Source organism: Neopsephotus bourkii, unplaced genomic scaffold (genome assembly GCF_033783945.1).
Source record: "Neopsephotus bourkii isolate Nb327-2 ecotype Australia unplaced genomic scaffold, CSIRO-AGI_Nbou_v1 NB_481, whole genome shotgun sequence".
Lineage (NCBI taxonomy): Eukaryota > Metazoa > Chordata > Aves > Psittaciformes > Psittacidae > Neopsephotus > Neopsephotus bourkii.
The window spans coordinates 150,927-176,595 of NW_026900982.1; the positions used below are offsets into that span (position 1 = coordinate 150,927).

General features: G+C 42.2%; 1 protein-coding gene across 9 annotated transcripts in view; it reads left to right on the forward strand.

Moving 5' to 3' along the window:
• The window catches only part of NCOA1 (nuclear receptor coactivator 1), a 185,926-nt gene that overhangs the window by 44,262 nt on the left and 115,995 nt on the right, over positions 1 to 25,669 (forward strand). For 7 of the 9 annotated variants that reach the window (XM_061350141.1, XM_061350146.1, XM_061350149.1 and 4 more), the window contains exon 2: positions 13,706 to 13,874. The gene's annotated coding sequence lies outside the window, so the exon portion shown is untranslated. Of the gene's footprint in view, positions 1 to 804; positions 828 to 13,705; positions 13,875 to 14,493; positions 14,501 to 25,669 lie in introns of those variants that run through there. The other 2 variants (XM_061350143.1, XM_061350145.1) reach the window with 2 other exon arrangements.

Consider the following 25,669-nt stretch of genomic DNA (forward strand, 5'->3'; position numbering starts at 1 on the left):
TATATGAGAATCTTGCCCCCAAAATGGAATAGGTTCCATTCTTTGTACCCGTTTGCGTTTTGGGAATGTGACCAGAATGCGTGCTGCTGAGCTTATTATTGCCTGTGTCGCCTTGGGAGAATCATAGAATCACAGAATGGTTTGGGTTGGGAGGGACCTTAAAACCCATCCAGTTCTAAGCCCTGCCACAGGCAGGGACACCTTCCGCTAGACCAGGTTGCTCCAAGCCCTGTCCAACCTGGCCTTGAACACTGCCAGGGATGGGGCAGCCACAGCTTCTTCTGGCAACCCTCTCTGAGGGGAAGTGCCTGCAGAAGCAATGAAAGACCCCAGAAGACCTATAATGACGTACATGGTTTTAAGGCTCAACTACTAAAAGTCAAGAATGCTGAGATGAGCAGGGTGATGCTTGAGGTGCTAAGTCCAGTTTGACCTAAACTATTATTTTGACTTAAGCCACTGGTGTTTGTATTATTTCTATGATTGATTTTTGCTAAAGAAAAGTCTATTTTCTCTGGCTGCAGAACCAGAAGCTAACTTTTTGATTAACCATTTGTTTGGATTCATGTAATTTCCTTTTCCAGGTCTGTGACACTTTTTCAAAGCTGATTGCGCAGGAGACATTGATGCTTTACAGGGTGCAGTAAGCAAAGCCCATAACACTAAACAAAAGGTGTCTGCATCAATAATTCCCATTTTACACCTGCAGGAACCAAAGAAGTAGGAAGCTTGCCCAGGTTTTCCAAAGTTTCCTTCTCCCTTCTGCTTTATGCTGTCTTGTTGAGTTGTTTGCTACTGCAATTAGTTATAACCATGTCATTGCTCAGGTGAGAACGAGGATTCATTTCTTTCCACCCTCTTGTATAGCTCAGGGTGGCACTGAAATTGAGAGGCCATCCTAATGGGTTAGAAGATAGTTTTGGTTAATACATGTAACAGACAGTGGTTTGTTTGGGGTTTTTTTTTGCTGGATTTGCAATGTTCTCTCCCTTCTGGCTGTGTTTCTATACAGCAAATCGCAGCTGGAGTGCTCTTGTGTGGAGTATAAACATTGCTGGAGCAATCTGGGGATTATTTATAAGGGATGCTTCAGTTGAGATCCGTATTTTCCTATAAGTTCTCTTTCTAGTTACCTGAATGAAGTATAATTGGAGATGATCAGAATTTCTGGGCTCAATAGAGGAATTAGTGTGCCAGGTACAGGACCTGTGGACTGCTGGAGACCTCAGGATGGTGCTTTTCCACCCTGGTATCTTCTGCCCAAATACGCCTTGGTTCTTACTATGGTGATTGCCTCTGCTTTTAGACATGGGTCTGCAATTTAAAAAGGCCCTGGCAGCCAAGGTCTGGTGGTCCTGTGGTGTGGGTATGGCATCTGCCAGGAGGGTCCAGCACCATGGGGTGGGCCAGAGGAGCATCCCTTTGGGGTGTGGAGAGCTCAGCTTCACTCGTGTTTTGGGCGCGTTGTTCATGCCCACCTGAAGTGTCTACAGCCCCTGGTTTCCTTAAGGTGACTTTACCCATAAAAAGTGCTGTTCTTTGATAGATCAAAGTGATTTGGAGCCTGCATGTTGTACAGGTTCTGAATGGATATTGGAGGTGACACTTCTGAATCCTTTGCTTTGCTGCTAGCTTGTTTGTCAGAAAAGAGTAGATCAAATTCTTCCCTTAAATGGAGACATGAAGGACTTATTTCAGGAGATTTGATCTTTGCTGAAGTTTCTACAATGGAGTGCATCTTTGTACCACCTCCAGTGTAGCTGTTTCTCATTTCCAGCCCCTTTTGGTTAATGATTCAAAGGAATATTGTCTCAGAAATTGCCAAATGCGCTGTGGTTACCAAGTTGCTATTGGAAAAGGAGAAGGAAATTCCCCACTACTGCAAACCAATAAACAGATTGGAGTTTGGAGTATGAATGTGAAAACAATATATTTCAGCTGGATAATGAAGAGAGATGTTGAATCTCAGCAAGAGTTTAGATAACTGTCCTTTGATTTGTTTACCATCTGCTTTTAATTCCGAAAAGGAAAGGCAGTGGTTTGGGATTGGTTTGAGGAGCTTCACAGAAAATGGCTTGTTCACGTTGCCACTAGCCACAGGTGGAAATTCTCAGCCAAATCCACTGTTGTTGGAGCTGGTTCCCCTGGAAGGATCAGAGCAGTGGTGAGCTTGGTCTCTGGACTGATGGATGTGAGAAGGTTGAATGTTAAGGGCTTGGTTTGCCTGCAGGATCTGAAGTTCTGCAAGAGGCATATTTTGCAGGAAGCACATTTCGATGGATTGACTTCAAGCAGTTTATAAACAATTCCCCACCACCCCTACTCCCCTCTTTTATAACATTATATCAAACTTGCGTGGCTATAGTCAACTTCTGAAAAGCCTCTTTCCTTCCCTGCCTTTTTTGATGGCAAACCGCACACAAAACAAGCAAGATGATGTATTTTCAGGGTTGCTCTGAACTGCCAGTAGAACACGATGGATGTGAGAGCAGAGGAGTGGGAGGATGTATATTAGCCCTGACACTTTGCTAGTCTGAGTGTGCAGCTGGAATCCCTTTTCTCTAGAATTACTGGAAAACAGGCTTAAAGGAGCGTAGCTGTGTGGTAGGAGATTTCACAAGCTAATTGAGGCTGCAGCAGAGAAAGGGAAAAGCTTTGGTTAACCCTTGACTTTTCTGTTTGAGTAGTTATTGTTTCTTTTATACAGTTGTCTGCCCACTGTCTGGAGCTGCTTTTTCACCCAGTGCCCAGTCAAGGCCAGTTTATAGCACAGAATAGGCATTATATGTGAAATTATGATGACAAAGTCTGATCTGGCAGCAAGTGCTAGTAGCTGTGAAGTGTGAAGAGGTTGTCTTGTTGTCTCGGTCCTGCAAGGATGGCTGTCTCATCATGGTTGTTGCAGGGGTGGGACATCCACCCTCAGCATCCCCTTGCTTACCTTCTGCAGCACTGTTGGTGAAATGTTTATGCTGAAATAGTACATGAAAGAATGGGGAGAGAATTTTCAATTTCCATTGGGAATCAGTTCAGGCAAAGCATTCAGATAGCTAAAGTTTTAAATACAGATAGGTAGGGCATCTCAGAGGGTTGTTTTGTTTTGGTTTTTTTAGTTGGTTGGTTGGTTTTGGTGTTTATTATTTGTTTTTTTTAAAGCATAAAGACATGAGAGCTTTGAAGCTTTTAAGTTCACTATAGCTCTTCTGTATAAACACAGGCCCTCTACTTCCAGTATTCCTTTATTTCTAAGGCATTATAATGGCTAAGTATTCAGGCTGATAAGCATGTCATCTTAAAAGCTTTGGCTATATATTTCCTTTAATGGTCCTCATCCATGGTGATACAGGTACTTTGGTGGGTGCAGTGGCAGCTTGCGTGTTGGATGCTCTTATATGTGGAATTTCTTTTGCCTGACACCCACCTTTCCCATCTTTGGTGGAACAAGAAAGAAGCATAAGCCATTTCCCATCCTTGGGCCTGACTGATGAAGCGTTCCAGAAGCATTCATACTTCTTCAAGTAATTTGTTGGGGGGGGTGTGTGTGTTTTTTTTTTAGTTTAGGTTATTTAGTTGCTTGCTTTTTTTTCCCGAAAGTCTCACTATTTTTTTTTTTAGTATGATACAGAAATAATTAAAAAAAGATAAAAATGCATTTAAACTCTTTGAACAGTTCTGTATTTTAGTGTGCAGTAACATAGCAGTGTTGAAGGATTTACTTTAGAGGATTTTTTTTTCACTCATTAGAGTCCTCGAAATTACCATTTTACTACTGAATTTTCTTTCTGTAGCTATAGCTACATATTAGTATATTATGCATATATGGATTTACACTGTTCTATAATATATGGAGTTATAACTTCAGCATAATTGTTTTCTTACTATTAATATGCTTTCTGTTATTTAATTGTCAGCCAGGGATTATAATAAGCACAGTACTTCTGTGTTGGTATCCAGTCTGTTTATCTGAGCTATCTGCATTGTATAAAAGTCTCATATAATGATGTGAGTAATGAGGGCAGTGAGGAAACAGTTTTCACCTCTTGAAGTGGTGGTTGTTTCAGAAGGTTGTCTTCATTTCTTTCTTCCCCTTCATTGGCCCAATTGATTTAATCATTAAGACAAGAAGCATCAAAGAACATCCTAAAATTATTTCGTTAGCTTTCCTTTTTAAAGAAACCTATTGAGTCAGCTTCTCAGAAACTTCTAAATTATTTCTAGATATAATGAATTTGGATTCAATAAAGGTGATGAGATACAGATCTGAAATCATAGGGCCTGAGGACAGTGACATTTTTATTAGAGCTGTGTACCTGTGATGATGCAGAATACTTTGCATCTTCATCTTACGCTTGCTGCCAAGCCTAGAATCATAGAATCACAGAATGGTTTGGTTTGGAAGGGACCTTAAAGTTCATCCCGTTCCAACCCTCCTGCCATGGGCAGGGTCGCCTTCCACTAGACCAGCTCAAAGCTCCATGCAGCCTGCCTTGAACACTGCCAGGGATGGGGCAGCCACAGCTTCTCTGGGCAACCTGTGCCAGGGCCTCACCACCCTCACAGGGAACAACTTCTTCCTAAGATCTCATCTCAATCTCCCCTCTGTCAGGTTAAAGCCATTCCCCCTTGTCCTGTCCCTACAGGCCCTTGTCAAAAGCCCCTCTTCAGCTTTCTTGTTGGCCTCTTTAGGCAGTGGAAGCTGCTGTAAGGTCTCCCTGGAGCCTTCTCTTCTCCAGGCTGAACAAGCCCAGCTCTCTCAGCCTGTCTCTATAGCAGAGGTGCTCCAGCCCTCTTGACTCAGCATGACCCAGGCCCTTGTGAAATTATATTTGAGGTCTAATGTAACTGAAATTCCAAGTTCATTGAAATCAAGAGAATTGGGATTTCACAGTGTCTAATGCCTGTCCTGTCATTGTTATGATGCCAGGACATTAGAGCATCTTTAGTGTTAAAAATGTAAGACAAGGATAATTAAGTGCTGGAAGTCCAGACAGGAATTAATATCGAAGTTGGACTCTGGTACACCTTCTCTGTGTTAAAATTTTAATGAGAAGTTTTGAACTCTGTAATTTTATATGCAATATTATTTATATATTTTATTTATTAAATTTTCTCCTATAGTCTTTTTAAATTACATTTTGTTGTGGAGGAAAACAAGACTAGAACATCTGTCCCAAACTGCTGGTGCTTGTTGTTTAGCCCATTTTAATGATGGACAGTAAGAAAGTAAACAGTTTAAAGTACCATACCACGTACTTGTAATCCAGTGTGCAGCTGTTCAAGTGATCGTGAAGGGTTTGAGGCCACCAGTGTCTGTGCATCGCTTGCTGCATGAGCATTTTTGTGCATCACTTATGGTTTACTTGGACAGCAGCTTGTTTCATGGTGGTACCTATACAGACCCATTTGTCATTGTTTAATCATTGTCACTGGCATTGAGTAGAGAGGAAAAAAAAGTAGGAAAGAATTAATAGTCAGTCTCTTGTTCCTAAAATCAAGATTGTTCTTTGCAGGAGGTCTCAGATTAGGGGTTTATTTTTAAAGTGTTGTAGGAGCTGAGTTTGTTGGAATAGGGAACCTGTGACAGCTTAAATTCCACCTTCAAAGATGCGTCTTCTTTCCAGCCTGAAGAATTAGCATTTGCACAGCTCTTCAAACCAGTTACTGTCTTCTGTTCGAGATCATCTCTCCTAGATTACTCAGAGATAGCTTCAAGTATAGTCCTTTGGAAACATCATGCAATTTCAGCCTTTCCAAGGAGCTGACATCGAGCAAGCAAGCGGTTATCACCCTTCGGCATCAGCCTGACAAAATAGTTTGCAAATGATGGTAGACACTTCTTAAGATAACTGTGAGGTGCTGGAAGGAACCTGAGCACTGCAGGAGTACTGAGCTGTGTAAATAATTATTTATATGTTGTTTAGCTTGAAACCAAATTTACCCTGATGAGAGAAACCGAATATTCTGAGAATGTGGGTTCTGTTCCAGAAATTAGTGTGTTTGTGCAGTTCACGTTCAGCCAGTGAGGGAGGAAAAAATGTTGGATCTAATCTATATCAGGAAGTTATTAAAAACTAATATAATGTGTGCAGTTAAGGTTGTTAATGACTTGAGAGTTTCTGGACGTAAATCTAATGATTCCTTTGGCTAGGAACAAGCTATGGAGTAATTTGGCAAAATGTAGTTAGTGGGTACCTGGGGAGCTGGGTTGTGTGGGGATAGAAAAATGTTTCAGGTTTTGATTTGGGATTTTTTTTTCTCCCCTTAAAGTACACTTCTGCTTTCGGGATGCAAACCAGGAGTCCTGCTTGCATGTGCTGTGGTGGGATAGCTACAGCTCTCTTGGAAAGTGTCATCTGCTAAAGAGCTTTCAGGTTTATTCTCCTTGTGGGAGTCTGCATCACTTCAGTGTTCCCCAGAGCTGATGATGGCCAAGTCATGGCAAGGGAGAGATTTTGGCTTGTGTGATTTCCACAGCCTGAAGCTCCTTAAGTGGTCCAGCTGAGAACTTCTGCCAGCAAAGTGCTATTCTGATTGCATAAATATCAAAATTGGGACCTCTGGGCTTTGTGTTGTGATGATACAGGGGAATGAAGAACAGGCAGTGATGTTGTAGGAGACCTGTGGCAGGTTGAGCATTCATGGCCATATGAGATTGTTTTGGAGACCTACTGAAAGAAGTTCTCTTGTATGTGGTATTACATACATAAATACAGCTTTTCCTTTCCATTGGGCTCTTCTCTTCCTGTGTGTCATCTGGAGATAGTTGGGTTTTAGGGACCTAACAGCCCTCCATCTCAGCTTCTCCTCATTGCTTATCTCTCAACTGGGAAAAACTAAATTATGTGGCAGTGAAACTCAGCCTGGTCTCTTCAGTCCTTCAGATATTCCTGAGGATGACTGCTGAACAATCTGTCAAGACCAGAAGACTTGAGTGGTAGTCCCTAAAATGCTTTTGCAGCTGCTTTGCTCCAGCCTTGGCGTTATTTCTGCACCTCTCCTTGCCTTCGATGACTGCAGCAGCACTCCCTACGAGCCTCTGTTAGCACCCAGAGCTGCCCTTGCCTCGAGTTAGCAAGCCTGGTAGGGCTCCTGGGCTCCATAATGAGCCTTTCCAGTCTGATGGGAGTACCTTGGGCTGTGGGAGCTGGCAGGTTAATTCCCTGGCCTTGGTCAGTAGTGGTAGGAGCAATTTGCAGATGTGACTTTAGTATCAGCGTTGTCTGTTGCTATCGATCAGGTAACTGAACAAACCCAATCAATTTCTCCTTCAGATGTTTTTTAAAACATATTTGACACTTTCTGCTTTTCAGTTAAAGCCCTGCAGCTTCATCTACGATGAGTGAGATCCCTGCAATACCTGGCACATGTTCAAAACCTTAGAAGTACAGAAAGCTGTTTATTAAACTTCCTCATGGGTAGATAAGACAACTCGCTTTACTGGAACAAAGTTAATACTTCTTTTTTTTTTTTTTTTTCTGTTGAGGTCTTAGTTGTGTAAAATTATTCTTTCCAAATACAGTGATTGTTTTTCTGACCTTTTAATTTGCATCAGTTAACTGGCAAACGGATTTAGCCCTCTTGCAAAATGGCTTTTCTCTTTGTATCTCCAGCAACTCTTATTTGGTATTGGGTATAAATCAGACAGTAGTACATGAAAAAGTAGTTAAGGAGAAGAACAGGCTTTCCAGATGGCCAAAATTGTGTGTAAGTTATTAAACAAAATCAAATTTAAAGGGAAAATGGAGTGAGAATTAGTATTGCCTTTAAAGAGTTGCCTGAATCATAGACTCACAGAATGATCTGGGTTGAAAGTGACCTTAAATATCATCCATTTCCAACTTGCCTGCCACAGGAAAGGACACCTTCCACTAGACCAGGTTGTTTCAAGCCCTGTCCAATCTGGCCTTGAATACTTTCAGGGATGGGGCAGCCACAGCTTCTCTGGGCAACCTGTTCCAATGGAACAAAGTGTTGTGGTGGAGAGACAGGAGAGGAACCTATGGTTGCAGCATGGAATGAAGTTGGACAAACCCAGAGCCATGTTGTCTTCATGTTGTAGGTCTGGATCCCACTCAAATGAGGAAAGCAGGGCTGCTTTCTCGTCCTGCCTTCATGGTGGACGCTTGTTCATGTGTTTTGTTATTCAGCAGTCACTGATGAAGTATTTAGAGCCTTAAGTAAAATAGAACAAGGGACGTATTGAAAGATGGTTGTTTCACATGCTAAATGATGACCACTTCAAAGGTGCTGTGGTGTTAGTTTGTCACAGGCTGTGTGAGAACTCACTTGCAAAGCCCTGTAGATCCATGGCTGAAGATGCAGTAGAAAACACATGACCTCAACGGACTGGAAAATCTTGTAGGCTAAAGATGAAAGGTTTTGGGTGAGATTTAGCTTGGATGAAGGAGGACAGCAAGTTGTTTCTTTTGGTTTCTGGAATGTCTGAAATGGTTTAGTGGATATATTTTACTGAAAAATGTACTAGCAGTTGACCTTGAGAAGAAATTCTTCACTATGACAGTACTGAGGCCCTGGCACAGGTTGTCCCAGAGAAGCTGTGGCTGTCCCATCCCTGGCAGTGTTCAAGGCCAGGTTGGACGGGGCTTGGAGCAACCTGATCTAGTGGAAGGTGTCCCTGTCCATGGCAGGCGGTTGGAACTGCATGATATTTAAGGTCCCTTCCAACCCAAACTATTCCATAATTCTATGAAACACCATGCTAGATTTTAGCTTTTTTATACTCTCCACTCATTTTTCAACTGATTAGTAGACTTTCAAAGCAGGTGTTCGGATGGAAAGGCTGATGGATTCAGCAAGGCTCTCCTGTGTGTGTTTGAATACATTTTTATAAGATAAAGAGAACTTTTGATGCACTGAATCTGCTCTACTTAATGCAGAATGGTTTAGATGGAAGGGGTGTCAGGAGGTCATCTGGTATGAACTTTGCTCAGAGCAGCTTCAGAGGATATGCTTACCAGGACTGTGGATAACCCATTCTTGGCCTTAGCTTCAACTGTTTAAAACCAGGATCCAATCTATTGACTTGGATGGGATATTTCTTCTTTGCGCTTTGCTGAGTTGAACAGAGCAACCCAGATGTGATGGGTTTGGAGGGAAAAACATGGATACACCTAAACCAAATCACTTCAAACCATTCAGTGAAAGCTGTCAGTAATTTAAGCAAAAACTGGTGAATACATGGTTTGGGGATAAAAAAAGAAAAAAGTCACCAGTCAGTGCAAGTTTTATTGAAAGGGCTTGGGTTTTTTTATGTTGGATGTTTTTAAGTGCATTTTCCTACTAATTAGAGGGCTTTCTTATGAAAGGGAAAAATACCGTTGGCTGTTGGTATATATAATCTATGGATACTTAATTCTTTTACCTGTCTTCCATATCTCTTTACATCTTAAACTGAAAGCTTGTGCACTTGTAAAGCATCTTTTATTATTGCCTCAAGGTACTATATTTTGGAAAGAAGGGCCAAGATCCAGCTCCTTTAGCTGGTAGTGGTCAGCAGACCAATTGCATAGTAACGACCTGGGAAAGCTTAGCAAAGTCTTCATATAGTTGGGAACAAGAAAGCATGTGAGGCATGGAAGAACATGTTTGAATGGAATGGTTCTGTCAGGGAATTATGTCTGGAATCATAGAATGGTTTGGGTTGGAAAGAACCTTAAAGCTCATCTGGTTCCAACTCTTTCCTAGGCTGAACAATCCCAGATTTCTCAGCCTGTCTCCATAGCAGAGGTGCTGCAGCTTTTGAAGCACCTTAGTGGCCTACTCTGGGTTCACTCCAACACCTCCACACCCTTTTCATGTTGGGGCCTCAGAGATGGACGTGGGACTGCAGTGGGGGTTCTCACAAGACGGGGGTAGAGGGGGGAGAATCCCCTCCCTCAGCCTGCTGGTCACGCTGCTGGTGATGCAGCCCAGGACATGGTTGGTTTCTGGGCTCAATCACACACTGCTGGGTCATAGTGAGCTTCTTGTCAACCAACACTCCCAAGTCCTTCTCCTCAGGGCTACTCTCAATCCAGTCTCTACCCAGCCTGTGTTTGTGCTTGAGATGATGATGATGATGGTGATGATGATGATTAAGATCTTTGGTGCTGTCTAAATGAGGTACGTTTCTCTCTGCCTTTCAAACTTGCTTTCTTCTGATGATCTCTGATGATCGTAGGTCATCGACCTGTGTGTCAATGTTTGGGATGATCTGTGCTCAGATCATCCGATGACCCTTGGATGGCATCACCACACTACTTCTCGTGTGACGGCGCTGCAGTCCAGGTTGACTCTGGGGCTGCCTGTGGTTCAGAAGCCACAGCTTCATCGTCTGTGGAAGAGGAGAGGTTGTTATTAGTACCTGATATGGTCACTTGCACTGCTCTAGGACCTCCTTGAGTTGTATTTGAAATAGTGTTGAGCTTCCAACACTCAGGAATTTTTTTTCATGCACGTGGACCCTGTAGTGCTGATGCCAAAGGAAGCTGCATGGGGAAGCCATGTGTAGTTGGTGGTCCATCACCACTGAGGTCTTTTCCACAGTACAGTATCCTCTTCACTTTGAGAATATAAACATAGTGGTGATGGATCTGTGCCCTGTGGAGCCTCCAGAAAGATGTGAGAACTGGGCAGACACCTTCCCAACTTTTCCACCCTCTGATCTTTCAACATCTCCAGGACTTTCCCAGCTAGAGATGATGTGCATTTTATTAGTAACCATTGTGGGTATCTGCTCTGTGACATGGCAAGTCTTCCCTTGAGCTCGCACAGATGTTTAGAGTGCACAACATCCTGCAGCAAGGGCTAAACCGCTTAAAGGAGTCATATGTGAAGAAACTGCTGTCTCTGGTTTGGTTTTGGACTCACCACCTGCTACTTTCATTTCTTGCCCCCTTGTTCTTTCACTGAGCAGGCTGCCGCTGGCTTCACAGGCTGCTGGTGTGTCACATCTCATCTGGATTGGGGAGGGTTCCTCTTCTCAAATTCAAGTTTGCGTTTGGTGGTAAAAACATGCAAGGTCTTTGCTTGTAGTCATGTTGGTAAGGGGTCTGTATCTCATGTCCTTCACTAACTGCAGCTTTAGGAGTCAGCCTGATTCTGAGTTGCAGTGGCTTTTGCTCAGGGGTTGCAGGGGGATGAGTAATGTAGGCACGAGAGCTGTTCCTTCTGGGATTTCTGTAAGAGCACGTGATTAATGATGGTCTAGTTGTGTTTTGTGACTTGTTGCTTGGCCAATTATTAATCTGTTTAATATATTCCACCTTATGTAATGTAATTCCAGTTACTTGAGAAATCATACTTTGCAAAGTTAAATGATTTACTGAGTTCTGAGTATGTTGCATCAGGGCTCTTACAGTTTGCAGCCAATCTTGTAGCATTAATAAAAAACACGTACAATTGATTTAAGACCTACATGTCGATAGTCATCAGTTATTTACTTCATAGAATTCCTAATTAGGTTTTATACCAGCATTTTCCTTTTCTTCCTGGGCTGTGAGCTCGACTGATAGCTTGTTGTTAGCTTGGTCATCCTGCTCATGCATTTAAAATATTGACACAGCAGCGTGTCCTCCAATGCTCTCAAACCTCCCAAGTTAACCCTTGCAGGAAGCTGTGATAAATGATCCAGAGTTTTTCCTGTCCAGCTCTTTTAAAGCCCCTGGGATGCAGTTGTAGATCTCTGGACTTAAAAAGGACCAGCTCTGTTAGCTGTTAGTTCACATCTGCCTGCATTGCTGTTTGGAATAGAAAATGTTTCCTGTGGCACGACTACACCATCTGGTTTCTTTCTTAATTAATGAACAGAAATATTTGTTGCATTCTTCTGCCATTCCTATAATACTGCTGGTGGTTGCTCTGTTTCTGTGCAGTAACAGCTCGGCCATTGCTGGAATTTGCTGTTCCTAGGTAATTTTTATAACCTGATGCTCTCAAACCTGTGAGTATTGTGGTTCTTCTCATTGTATGTTGCTTCTCTTGCTGTTTCACGTGATTTCCAATGCATTTTAATATACCAACAGTTTACTTTGTCTTCTCTTTGCTGTATATACATTTTCTTCTGATTGTTGCTTTCGCTTTCGTGAGAGCCAGGTTGAGGAGAGAGATTTTATTTTTTTAAAGCAGGAGCATCTTTCCCTTTTAGTTTTGGGAGCTTAAACCCTCCCAGACACACCTTGCCCTGGGAATCTGGAAACATATTCTTAAAGTTTCCAGTATTATTTATGTGGTTTTGGTTTTAATGCTCCTCAGCATTATTTGGTCTATTTACTGTATGGGTAATGAAAGCAGCTGGTCCTGCTTTTTTATAGAGATTATATGTATTGAATATATATACTTATGTATGTTACATATATATAACGTATATATTATTTAGAAATTAAAGGATTGTCTGCTACTGGTAAAATGCAACTTTCAGGCTGGAAGCTGGAGCAATACAGAAGTTTGTGCATCTTTTGTGTTCATTTATGTGCATGTGTGTATAATAAAGGGATGCTTAATGAGGCAGGCATTCTGTCTCCTGTAGGGATGTGCTCTAGTCATACCTTTTGGTTCAGATGTGGATCCATAAACTTCCACAGTTGTTCTTTGCCAGTGCCTTGGAGACAATGCTGCTGTCTCTGTTTCTTTCCTTCCTTTTGCCTGTGTGATTTTTTCATGAGTAAATTGCAAAGACTGATTTGTAAGAGTCTTGTGTAGCTAGTGACAGATACAATAGTAAGACAGTATACTAATGACCGTATCCATGTAAGTAATTTCTTTTATAATAGTATGAGCAGCAATAGGGACAAGCAGGTTTTGAATTCATGGTGCTACTCCTCTCATCTAACTTCAGATGCTGGAATTTAGCAGTATAAATTTAACCCAATAATCCTAGTAACCTGTGAGGGAGAGGGGAGTGCAATCTGGTCTAGTGGAAGGTGAGTTCCTGCCCGTGGCAGGACTGTGGAATTGCATTGTCTTTAAGGTCCTTTCCAACACAAACCATTATATGATTCTATGATACTGCAGTCTTGGTGTCTTTTTATGGCATATGTGTTTTGGGAGAGAGATAGTTACGCTTATCTCAGGTTCAGAGCTTACCTGTTTATCAAAGGTAATACAGAGAGTCTGTGGAAAAGGAGGAACTGGAGAAATCCCCTTGATCAGGTTCTAGCTTAATGCTTAGTAACAACGGCAATTTACTATCCATGCCTTTGTGAGGCAGGGAAGGATCTCGTTATCTTTGAGTTTTATGAGTTCAGTGGTGGTCTGCAGCCTGTTGGCTGTAAACACTGACTGTAATTTTCTGGTGCTAGTTTTTATCTCCTGTGTTGCGTAGATGCTGTTTCGCTATGGCAGATTTGCTGCACGATCTGTGCTGTGTTTTTCTGGAGGGTAATCTTTATTTCTTAGGAGTGGCATTGGCAAAGGGGGAGGGAAGAATTTGTTAAAAAACCAGTATTAAGCTTTCATTTACTTTATTTCCCCAGGTAGCTTAAAGCTTGAGGAACCTTGATGAGTTCTTTTCCAATGAAATAAAAAGATACCTTGCAATTGATAGTATTGAGAAGGGCAGCAAGCTATGAATGCTGCTGCTGTGAATTAATAGTTGACCTCAATTTTGATGTTTTTCTACTTAAACCACTGAAAATTCCATCGTGTGAATGAGAATTCAGAAACTGAAATGAAAGATTATGCAAGCAAACTGTCTTCTTCTCCGCAGGACTCAGTAATTGATGCTGGTCCCCTATCAGAAGAGTTCATGTGACGACTGCCCATGGAAGGTTGATGCTGGTGTTTGCTGAGGCTCTAGGATTCTGATGGTTTGCTGTTTAATTAACTGAAGAGTCCAGTTTTTCCCATGAACCATCTTTCACCTCGGGAAGACAGAGGTAAGGTTGTAGGTCTCTCTTTCTTCTTTCCTCTGGCAGAAAATGTTTAAACCTGTCATGGAGGTGGTTTTTTACTGGAGCACCTCTTCATGCGGAATTAATTATTGAGACTGCTGAAAGCACAGGCCACTGTTTTTCTCTGTCCTTGGCATTCTTTGGGTTGTTTTCGTTTGAGATGTGCAGTCAGTCTGCATTGCATATGTAGCTACAAGAGTTGTTTTAAAAGCTCATAAAGATGAAATTATTGCCTGAATCAACTGCTCTTTCCCAATATGTTTTGCAAAATTGAGTAGTTAATTGCTGCAGTGGCAGAATGGTATGCAAGGGATTTGTGTTAAAGAATAATACGTGGTTTTGGTAAGTCAGTGTTATGCTGTAAACTGGCTCATGGTGTTATCAGCTGAATTGAGTCCATAACTAGAGAATTTTAAAAGTCACAAACTCAGGAAATCAAAATATTTTATGGTAAGGGCTACTACAATTTCCAGAGCAAGAAGTGTGTACTCAGCATCCTGGTAGCTCTTACTAGCTGATGCATGTAACAACTTGAACACTTCTGTGGTTTGCCCACAGCCAGTCTTCTGAAAGGAAGATTCTTGTAATGGAGTGGTAACTCAGGAAGACAGTAGAATATATTTAGAAATGAATAAAATAGTAAAACAGGGAGCATCTGGGTGATGTGTTTGCTGCAGCTACTGCACAGCTGTGAGATTTGCAGCCTCTCCCCATCAGGACCAGGAGTACTTCTTGATGTGGACCTTGAAGACACAGGAGAGGGGAGGACATGTACCCCTGCTAATTCCACTGGAAAACCAACTTGAAGCTGACATGCCATAATTACATGTACAGCTGATTTGGTCTGATGAAATTTTATATGGCTTGTATCACAATTCCCTGTGTGAGATTGCTGGTGTTGCAAGAAACTTGTGTGTCGGAACTGGTTTTGGCTATAGTGCAATGGAAAATAGGATATTTCCCTCAGGATTGAGTGTCACTTCCTTCTATGCTGCTCTTCAGTTTGGTGTAAATACTGATCCCATTAAGATACTGGTGCTGTATGTCCTCCATAGGCTGCTTTGGCCACTGGGTTGTGTCCTTCAGTTGACTGCTTCCCTAAATTGTGATGGGAAGATTGCTGTGGTGGCTTGGAGATGTTGGTGCCCCTGTTCTACATGTCCTCTCCTCATCTGTTTGGTGGGTAGAAGGTAGATAATCAGGCACCTAAGATGGTGGTAGCTAGAGAGCCACCCCCTGCCACCAAACCCCCCCCCCCCCGTGCCCTGCTCTGTTTGTCTAGTGTTTGCCCTGTGTTTTTGGGCAAGGCTCTTTGCTCTCTGCCTTGGTATCTTTCATTTCTAGCACAAATGATGGCAGTAATGGGGCATGGTTGTAAAATCTGGAAATAATACCACTTCTGTGTTGCTGTGTGCTGTCCTGAGTGTTAGCTTGGAGTTGTCCAGGCAGAGAGGAGCTGGGGGGGGCTGCCTGTCAGTAGTAAGAAACCAGGAGAGCCCCAGTCCAGTGCTGGGAGTGCTGCTCAGAGTTAATTATTAAACTGTGCTTTGCTTTATAAATGGGATTCAGGGTTTTTCACTGCAAAAAGATCACCTTTCCCTCTGGATATAACAGCTACACTTTGATTGGAAGCGGGTAAGCCATATCACATGCAAACAAAATTATCTTAGCTCCTGCAAATCTTAAAATGTCTTTAGTTTTTTCTCTGGTATCTGACCAGCTTCAGCTTCTGAAGAGGTGACCTCGCAGGGTGGTGGTGGTTTCTCCCTGCTGCTGACCTTCTGCTTTCCAGGTGGGATGAATACCTGCCCAGGTTGGAGTCTGCAAAGCCAGGGTCTTGGGCTGGAGCATGCAGCAGGCTGGGCTATACACAGCATTTCTTCTTTATTTAGGTCTTCCCCCGTGTCCTCTCCAAAACAATCAGTACAAATCCTGCACTGGCCAGGCTTTACATGAGACATCTCTTAATGTCAGGCAGCTTGACGTTTGCAAGCAAAGGGTTAAATTCTTAACTATGAAATTGGATATCATTGCGAGGGGGAAGAGTGAGTTCTAGATTAATTTCAAGGGTGAGGTGCCTCCTTGGCTGCTCTGGATTTCCCCTAATTTAGGGGACTGATGAGTTAGCCCCTGAAGTTGTGTAGGGGAAGTTGGGGGGAGCCCTGCCTTCATCCCACCTGGCACCTAGCAGCATTTCCTTATTTTTTTCCCCACCTGCCTTATCAAGTTTCATTCTTTCCTCCAGCAAATGGACTTTTTGGCTTGGCATGTGGTTCAGTTGCTGTGATTGAGTTCCCATCCCCTTTATCCTGTGATAGGGCTTTGAGATGAAAAAATGTAAATGCAACCGCTGAGACGCTCCCTCCCCCACCCTAGCCCTAGGTCTTTGCTGAGCTGAAACTCCCTCTTTATGCCTTAATGATCATATTCCTTCCACTTTAAATACATTTCCTGCTGTTAACAGTGTTTTCAAGTGTTGCAACACTTTATAAATGATATCTCGTGAGATGTATTTACCATAGGTGAGTTTCCTTGAAGTAGTAACCTCTGCCTTGCCGTTCCCTTTTCCCGGGGGCTGCTGGCGGCTTAGGAAGGACACAGTTGATGGGCTTGGCAGTCACCATACTTCTAAATCATTCCACCTCTTTTGTTAGTTTTAGAGAGGGATGTTGTTTCTGCCGTGTGTTTGAAATGGAGTCCTGCTGATCAAGACAAAGATGCATACAGCACTTTTGGGGCCTTATGAAGAAGAAATCCTAGACTTGTTGTGCCGTGTATGAATTAAAGTCATTGGGGCACTCCTGAAGCCTTGCTTTTAAAAAGCAAAGAGCACAAAGAAACCAGGAACCCCCACCATGCCCACTGGAAAAGGCTCTCTAGGTTGCATGGTTGAGAGTGGACAGGACAGCTGCCATGGACCACGTGCAGGGAGATTTCTGAAGCTTCAGCTGCTTTGCAGAGGACACCCACCAGCATTATCACATCCTCAAGTCAGGCATCTTGTAATTCTGCTGGCCAGCCTGCAGCCACAAGAGCAGGAGATGTATTTCTCTTTTTAGGTTGCCAAATACAAACGCTGAAGAATTGAGTCTTTATGGCTTTTGGGGGTTTGTTTTTGGTTGGGTGGTTTTTTTTAGTCAAAAATTTAGAGTGAGCATGTGGAGGCCTGTGTTTCTTTCCATATTCATCAGGAAGATGTTAGAGCCAGCCATCAGGAGCAAAACAAGTCTCTATTACAAGCATTCACCCTGTTGAAGGTGTTCAAGTCTACCCTGTTTTGTTTTCATTTGGTGGTTTGATTCTGCTGCAGTTCTTGTTTGTGTGATGTTGAAATGCCTATTTATGTTAGATGTTTATATGTTGTGGCACCTGCACAGTGCTAAAAACAAGGTTTCAAGCATATTTTGAGAAGAAAACAGTCGATGGGATTTCAAATGTCTGCTGGTGACTCTGTTTTTTCTGTGTAAAATTAAGGCAGAACTGTTGTGATACGGGAGCTGGTTGTAGTTTCACATCTGAGAACTCTTTCTGTTCCTTTTTTCCAAAAATACCATTAAATGCTCGTTTCCATATGTAAGTCCTATAGTTGGACACTTAGATTGTGAGGCTTGTTTATACAGGAAGTATCTGAGACACGTGCCTCTTCCATTGCATAGAACTTCTGGTGCTTATCTCCTTCAAAAAATTGAAGTGTCTAAGTAAAGATTTGCTCATCTTCCATTAAACGTTGCTTTGATTTGATCTATTTTGGCTACTTTGGTTTAATACCCAGATTGCAGTTTTGCTTATCTTTTGGAGCAAGCCATCCATTTGCCTCACTCCTCCTAGAAATTTCAACAGAATTCACCTTTTCTTTAGGCTTTCACATTTCTATGCAAATACAGCCCAATTATTTGACTGTGATCACACACCAGCTGCAGAAAGCTGACAGGGTCTGAGATCATAGAATCCTAGAATCCCAGGTTCGAAGGAACCTCAAGGATCATCTTGTCCAGCCTTTCTAGACAAAGCATGACCTAGACTAGATTGTTGAGCACCCTGTCAAGTCAAATCTTAACAGTGTCCAACAGTGGGGAGTCACCACTTCCCTGGGGAGATTATTCCAGTGGCTGATTATTCTCATGGTGAAAAATTTTCCTCTTGCATCCAACCAGAGTCTCTCCTGGAGCAACTTGTGCCCATCACCCCTCGTCTTTTCCATGTGACTCCTTGTGAAAAGGGGATCTCTGTTTTCTTTCTATCCACCCTTTAAATACTGGAACATGGGGTTGTCTCCACTGAGCCTTCTCTTCTCCGGGCTGAACAAGCCCAGCTCTCAGCCAGCCCAGTGCTTGGATCATCTTTGTGGTCCTTCTCTGAACCCTCTCCATATCTCTTTTGTACAGCAGAGACTGTAAACAGTATTCCAGGTGTTGCCTGACAAGCTCTGAGTACAGTGGGATAATGACATCTTTATTTCTTCTGGTGATGCCTGTGCTGATGTAACCCAATGTAATCATCCCTCCACCATTGGTCACAACCTACATGGCAAAGATAGTGGCTTCCATGGGTCACCCAGCAGTGCAGTCAAGTCCTTCAGGCTGGGCTGAGACCTCTCCAGCAGCTCTTCAACCCAAGCTTCTTATGCTGAAGCAAGTGAGAAATGCTCATGTGAAAATGTGGCTGCAAGTGTGGGATTCTCCACAGACAACCTGGGAATGGGGACATCTTAATCTGCCACAGCCACTTTTGCAGCGATCATTTTAACATCGCCTTTAGTTTACAACATTAATGCAGGTTATACCCATTAACTCACATCTTTGGCATTTATTGAACAGTGGAAGTTTAATTCATTGTTTACTCCAGCCCCACCATGTAGGTAGTTTTTGCTCTGCTGAGGAGATGTGGTAGAAATGTGTTTGTATCTTGTCTGAGCAGGATTGTAATCAGCATCCAATGGGACAATAAAAGATCCCTGATGTGTTCATGGCTTTTTAGTCTGCTGGGTTCTTTGCTGCCCTCGAGGAATTTCTGCTTCCTGGGTCACAAAGATGGTGTATTGTTTAATTGAAAACCACACTTAAGTGAGTCTGTCGGTTTTTGGGACTTAATGATTTGGTGTTCTTTACCTAATGTAATATTTGCTGTAGAAGCCCTTCCTGTGGATGTAAGTGTGTAAACCGGTGCCTATTTACTTTCTTCTATTGTTTTAGCTATTTTGGTGCCTCTTTGTCAGTTTGTATTAGCTACTGCTCTGACCTTCTCAAGGGCACCTCTTCGGTGTCAGGCTTGCCATTGGCTGTCAGCTCTCTGGAGGTGAAACACTGGCAATTGCTGATTCTCCCTGCAAGCCATGGCTGTGGTCGCTGCCTCTGTAAGCCAGAGAAGTATGAGAAATTCTGCCTTTTTTTGTTGTTGTTGTTCATAGAAGATGATCTAGAGGTTACCAGGATTGGAGTCAGAGAATCACAGAATACTTTAGGTCAGGAGGAACCTTTAAAGCTCATCCATTTCCAACCCCACTGCCATGAGCAGGGACACCTTCCACTAGACCAGCTTGCTCAGAGCCCTGTCCAACTTGAACTTGGTCACTTCCAGGAATGTGTGGAGCATTCACAGCTTTGCTGGGTGACCTGTTCCAGTGTCTCTCCACTCTCATCGTAAAAAGTATCTTTTTTTATTTCCAGTCTAAACCTCCCCTCCTTCAATTTAAAGCCTTGGGCAGACCTGCTCTTCACAGCAGCTTCTGGGAAAACCGTAGCACAGCGTGATATCTGAAAAGGAGGTCCTTTGATTTTCTAAAAACAACAAATAAACCTGCTCAGAAGTGCCTTTTTGTTTGTTTCCCTACCTTTAATCTTGTCTTTGAAAGAGGAAGAATTTAAATGGCTCAAACCCTTAGTAAGAATCGTTTGCGTTTTTAGATAGGGAAGGCTTTTTTATCTTCCAGTTATCACTAAAACCATTTTTTAGAGCTGGTGGGAGTTGTGTGACCACTTGTCGATAACTCAGGAGAGTGGTAAGATCTGTTTCTGTTAAACTTGCAAGAGATAAACGCGAAACCCCAAAGCTAGCACTTGACTGACAAGAAAGGAGAAGAATTTTTCTGGTGATTTTCTACTCCTGTGCTAAGTTGTTGTGAATACCTTTCAATGGTGCCAGGGAGGTTTTGCTAAGTACATGGCTCTGCTTCTCACAAAGAAAACTATCGCTACCCGGTTCCTGTGGTTTGAAAGTTAAGGTATATGTGTTAAAATACATGCACACATGACTGCTGCCATCAGGAAAGGACAAAATTTAAAGTATTGCCTGGCAGTTCTGCCCAAATACTGGTTTAAATTATTTCCTATTAAGTCAGTGTTGTGAGCTAGGGACAGCAGCGTCATTTGCAATAGTAGAAATATTGGCAAATAATTTCCATTACAAGAAAGTTTTAGAAGCACAACAGCCATGAAATCCTCGTGGTTTGGAATGCAAATCTTAATTTTGCTCATCCTTGATCAGCATTCTGCTGTGGCATTCTGTCCTCATCTTCCCTGACATGCCAGCATCTCAAGACACCTCAAATGATGCTTAGAACTTCAGGGTACGTTGCTGGTAAGAATTATCAGCTCCAGGTGAAATTCAGCATCTGCAGAGAAATTGTCTGTGTCACCCTGTGTCCCACTGGAGTAAGGAGAGGGTGCAGAGAGGCTCTGCCCAGGTATGTGGCAGCAAGGTAGCTAATACATGTGAACAAAAGTGTCTCTCTGGGTGAAAAGGTAAATGATGTTTTCCCATAAAATGAGATTTTTCTGCCATATATTTATAACATTTCCTTTCCTCCTTGAATTTACTTACCTCCTGGAGTTGCAAGTTAGGAAAGAGGTAGCTGCTGCAAAGAGGATGAGGCAGTAGGAATATATAGGCCTAAATATGCAGGAGTATATAGCAAACTCCTCATAGATGCTTTTTTTCTTTTATTTTCATAAAGACCTTAGACTCCCCTTGCAGATTTCAAAGAAGCCTCATGAGGTTAATAAAGCCTCAGCTTTAATGTTCTTTCCCTCTCCACCCCTGCTTCCTCCACCTTGTTATCCCAGAGTTTCTTTATACAATGAAAGGCATACATTTGTTTAATGGAGCTGTCACCAATCCCAGCTACAGATGAACTGCAGAATGTATATTAAAATATATTTGGTGAAGTTAAAATGAAATTCAAAATCAAAGGAAAAATTGCCCCGTTGCTTGTTACAGTTCGTATCAAAATGTCACCTGGGAGAAAGCATATTCCTTTTAGAAGCGTGAATGGGTTGTTAAGAAGGGACCAATTTTATCTGTAGGGAAATTCTCTACTGTCTTAAGCCCAAGTATGAAGAGGGAAAGGCAAACTAATTAGCCAATTTTAATAACAAAGTAACGGCATATCAGATGGATGGTATGTCTTTTAGCACTGGATTTATACAGCTGAGTGGTTTCTGCATATCTCTGAATGTGTAGCAAATGAAGGGAAAGTCTTTTATTAAGATATTGGAATAAAATTCTGATGTAAGCAGCCTTAAATTTATGGCAACCCGAATAGTAAATAGTCCAGAGAGTTGACAGTAAGTGAAACTGCATACTTGAAGTGGAAAGTCTAATGAAAAATACTCAACAAACATTCCTGAATAAAGGCAGTAAAAATCTGAATGGGCAATTCAAACCCCATAATTGCACAAATGAAAGAACAGCAAAGGAAATGGTCGTTCTTGTACAAGGGAAGGTCATCCCAGATCTTGACAAACATGAAAACAGAATCCAGTGGTGTTACTGACAGCTTCATATACAAGAGTTGTAAACTATGGGAATTCTGCTCAGTGGAGGTGGAACAAGGGCGATTCAGGTGGATCCAAGGAAAAACTTCTTAACCATGAGGAGATGCCCAGAGCTAACCCAGAGAAGGTTGGACCAGAGATGTCCCAAGGCTCAATTTCAATTTTCCTGCTCTTGGCAGTTAGTGGACAACAGAAATGGAAGTTTACTAAAATTTGTAAGAAGTCCAGTCCAGGTCCATGAATGACTGTTGTCACAGAATCACAGTTTGGAAGAGACCTTAAAGGTATCTAGTGCCAGCTCCCCTGAGGAATGCCACTCCTCACTGATCTCCACTTGGACATTGAGCCATTTACCACAACTCTCTGAGTGCAGCCATCCAGCCAGTTCCTTTAATTGAGTGGTCCATCTGTCAAATCTGTGCCTTTCCAGTTTAGAGACAAGGATATTGTGCAGTATGGTGTCAAATGCCTTGCACAAGTCCAGGTAGATTATGTCAGTTGCTCTTGCCTTATCCACTAACACTGTCACTCTGCCGTAGAAGGCCACTGAATCTGTCAGGCATGATTTGCCCTTACCTAAGGCAGGGAGAAATTCCTTAGGGTGCACTTCGGAAACAAATAAAGGTATCGCTAGTGGTCATGTACATGGTCAGCAGTTGAATTTAATGACATTAATTTCTAGTAGAAATCCCTTTGTCTATACCATACCACATGGGAGCGTGTGGCTTTACTGTGCGTTTTTCATTTGGCATCCACTTTTAAGCTATTTAGAAATTGGAGGCCATTTAAAGTTGGTTGTGTTGCAGCTTGTGCCTTGCATGGCACTGAGTGAAGCTCTGCACACACATCTGAAGTGTAAAATGCTCATTAGGGTTTTCATGCGTCTTTATAACTTCAGAGCATTAATATTTCTCCCTGCTTTGATCCCTGCAGCAGAAGGGGAAGCGAAGCTGCCGAGTGTTGCGGAGTCTCAGCTCGCTCGAATGGGAGACTCCTCCAAATTTCTTATATTTGTTGTCTCCTCACATTCTGCAGTCTCGTCTTTAATCCTTCTCTCCTGTGTCTTTAATTCATGAAAGTAAGTAATTAGAGACCCAAGCACATGTCACAGTGATGATATACAGATACAGCTGCAGTGGTTTTTCCTTAAATATAATAGTATAATGTCACAAATGAGCTCCCTTTGCTCTATATTTCTCTGGACTCCATCTATCTTTAGAGGGAAAACGCAGCTGCACAGCAGTCTCCTGACTGAGGTAAAAATGGGAGGAAGCTTTTCCACTTTGTGTAAGTGTATTATTTATGAATATCCCTTGAAGAATGGCATTGCTGCATAACACAATGGTAATTCTATCTCATCCTCATTTCTCCAGCAGATGAAAATACTTCATTACAATTAGATGTTGTTTGCTTGTTGTTTCCTGCGAGGGTCTGCAGTTAACCTGAAGACCTTTTCCACCCTGCTGTTATTAATGTGAGTGTTGATAGTGAAGTATTTCATTAGTCATTTACTGTACAGTGTGTCTGGGCTTGGGATGCTGCAGTGGTCTTTGGAACTGATGGAGTAATAATGGGTGAATGACAGGGTAGAAGCAATCTAGCAACTCTTTTACATGTTAAATATGAAGGACAGATAAATTTTACAGCTGTTAGCAATGATTAGAGCATTTGCAGACAAGTGGGTAAGTCATTAAAAAAAATAAAATCACTCATATACCACTTACCCGTCTATTGTCAACACCATGACTGTACATGGAGTAAATAATTCCAGTAAGTACTGAAATCTTATTAAAATTTTTAATTAACTCATCAGCAGACTAATAAATATTTCATGACAGCTAACTAAATGTCTGCTCACTGTGTAAGAACGGCATCTTCCTTGACAGGAGACCTGGTGAGAGCCATTTGTCTTCCTCGTGAGCGTTGCAGGTGGTTGCAGTGAACTTTCCGTTGTGGGGAGGTGTCCACCCCTGACGTGTTCTCATTTGAAAGCTGTGGTTTTAAAGAGAAGAATAAAAATTAAAAGTGTTAATAACAACCTCATTCTTTATTATTTCTAATAGTGATTTAGGGAAGGGAAAGACTGATTGCGTTGACACAAGCATAATGTGGATGAGACTTGTCAATTAAATTATCAGTTCACTCCATGATATTTGGTCTTGGTGGTGCAGCATTTCTCAAAAATAGTTCCCTCCTTCTGTTTGTAAGAGGTATATGACTTCATAAAACACACCAGAAGCCCATAAGAGATCTTTTTTGTGTGCCCATATTACCACACTCTCCATCAGAGGATGGCTGTCACCTTCCATGTTGACTGCCCAGGCTGGCATTGCCCTTTGCTGAGGCAGCTATTATGTTCTGCTCTGGCATCTTCAACACCATCCTGTAGCTCTAGGAGAGGAATAGCCTCTTTTCTTAAAAGCCCTCAAGGTCAAGCATTTTTGATATTAATACAATTACTGTGATTCATCTGTGATTACCCAAGTGTCACATAGTTGCCATCTCCTAAAAGCAGCATCCCCAGCCTCAGCTTTCCCAGCACTGCTGTAGCCGTACAGCAGCTGAGGCTTTTCATTGCTTTATTTTCACAGGCTTTAATTAGGGAGGGGAAAATCAAGCTGTTACTTATATCACAGTGTGATGGCATGGGTATAAAATAAGCTGTATCCTTGCACCACTCTGAACTTCACGCTGAAGTGCTGGAGCTGTCTTCTTTGCCTGTATTGTTTGTGCAGCTGCAGGAATTGCACACACATCTGTTTTGCGGTCCTGAAACTTAGCCCCATGCACATTCACAGATCATTGTGAACTGGCAAATTTTTCCCTCTTTCTTAATGGTTTAATAAATGCCAGTTACTTTTTTTTTCAGTTGCTCTTACACTGGGTTTCATCTTCCCTTTTCCAACAAAACATTGCTGGCAGCTTCAGCACATTGCTGCAGAAATGTTTTTGCAACGCCGAATTTACAGTTGCACAGAGGATGTGTTTGTTATGTGCACAAGTCTTGTTACGTAAACTGGCCTTCAGTTCTAACAATTTGTGCTGCTAGATACTTGATCTTATACCAAATTCCAGGGATTTATAGGCAGGTAGGTTCCCCACACCCTCCTTTATTTCCCAGATGATGTTTTCTTTAAAAGACTGAGTCTTCTGCTTGTGTTTTCTTGTACTTTTGGGAACTGTTGAATTCATTCCTGATCCAGTGGCCAAAGCAAGAAGTTGTTTCTCTAGAGCATTTTTGCAGTGACAAATTTTGGGGGAGAATTCAACAGAAGTGACACTGGGTTACTTATGGCTCGTAGCCTTTTGTCACCTCAGTTTGATCTTTCAAAGGATGTTGCTATTTTTCAAACACATTATATGGAGCAGCCCAGCCATTTTGCTGTATTTTCTCAGGCACTTGCTTATTGTAGAAACAACCTTAAAGAGTGTTGAGTATCATCTATAAAGGATTTTAGTGTGGTTGCTTCTCCACAATGCTTCATGAAATGGCTTGAGCATCTCTTGCCCTCCATTTTAACAGACCAGATACTTGTGGTTCTCTTCCACTATTAATATCTGTGATTTAATAGCATCGGTTGGGACTTATTTCTTCAGTGCTTTCCTCCTGAAACTCTCCAAGGGCTGTGCATTTTAATTAGTTTGGCCTCACATTCCCTCCATGAGGGAGCTGGACTGCCCTGATCCCCTCCTGGTTTCCCCCTTTCCTCCATGCATTTGTCTATGTGCACTTGTGCTCCTACTGTTTACAACAGACATTCATTTTAACTTGATTGAGGCATGTTTACACCCCTTTCCATGCTGTGAGCTTACTGTTTTTCCCCATTTAAATATATCTGATCACCAGTCTGATGATTTTTTTTTTTAAGGCATACACTGTATTTAGGGCAGGGGATGCATAATTTTCCAGCAGTTCCTTGAAATATGGTATGGTTTGTGATGCTGCCCCATCCCATTTCTTTGGGCTTAATTACAAATCTTTCTATTTATTTTTCTTTCCCAAGCATA